The sequence below is a fragment of the Arachis ipaensis genome, chromosome B05, assembly GCF_000816755.2.
Source record: "Arachis ipaensis cultivar K30076 chromosome B05, Araip1.1, whole genome shotgun sequence".
Lineage (NCBI taxonomy): Eukaryota > Viridiplantae > Streptophyta > Magnoliopsida > Fabales > Fabaceae > Arachis > Arachis ipaensis.
This window is the reverse complement of record NC_029789.2, coordinates 129,035,081-129,036,005: the sequence shown is the minus strand read 5'-3', so window position 1 is coordinate 129,036,005 and position 925 is coordinate 129,035,081.

The following is a 925-nucleotide window of genomic DNA, read 5'->3' as shown; positions in this document are numbered from 1 at the left end:
ACAAATATTTTTGTTGCTATATATATATATTTTTTTAAATTAAGAATGAGATTTGAACCCAAAACCTTTAGGTGAGAATAGAAAAATTATGTCATTTGAGTTATAGTACATTGACTTTGTTGCTATATAATTATTATTATTATACCATATTTGTAAAATAATTTTAACTATTAATAAATTATTTATTGAAATTAATTATTCTAGATACGTGCTTTGTAAACATAAAGTGTCTAATTTAGCCATTTATTACATGGAAAGTGCTACACATATAAGTCATTTTAGTTTACAAGTTATACAAGTTGGGCCAAACTCAACTAAACGACGCTCATTCATACAAGTGTGTTAACACGTGCTACTCAACGGTTTTCATAGCGTGCTTCGCGTTCCTCCTCCTCCTCCTCCTCCTCCTCCTCCTCCTCCTCCTGGTCTAAGGTCGGATAATGGTCTTAAAAATAGACCTGATCATTATTTATGGTCGAATTCGGGTCAATGCGAACCCGGCTTCACCCGGTCCATGCTCACCTCTATTTTGTAGCATTATGTATTTTTTTGTTTGATTTTTTCCTCCCAAGAAGAATTATGAGAATATGAAATAAGAAGATGAAGAAGAAGAAGCAGCAGAAGATGAGAGATGAGGAGAAGAGTTATGAATTATGCAGAACTTATCAGCACACATACACCGAAAATTCTTAAACAATACACTCAAATATCTTCGTGTTACACCCAAATTTGCTGCAAATACAGAAAAATATTTCCTCTAGTAATGCATTTTTTGTTCTTTTTTTTTCTTATTTCTTTCTTTCTTTTAGTTGAACGAATGTAAGTTCATCATCTTCTAAGTAATTTTGTACCATTATGTGTTTCTTCTTCTTTGTTTGATTTTTTGTTTTTATTCTTGTTAAAAGAGTAAAATAAGAAGAAACTT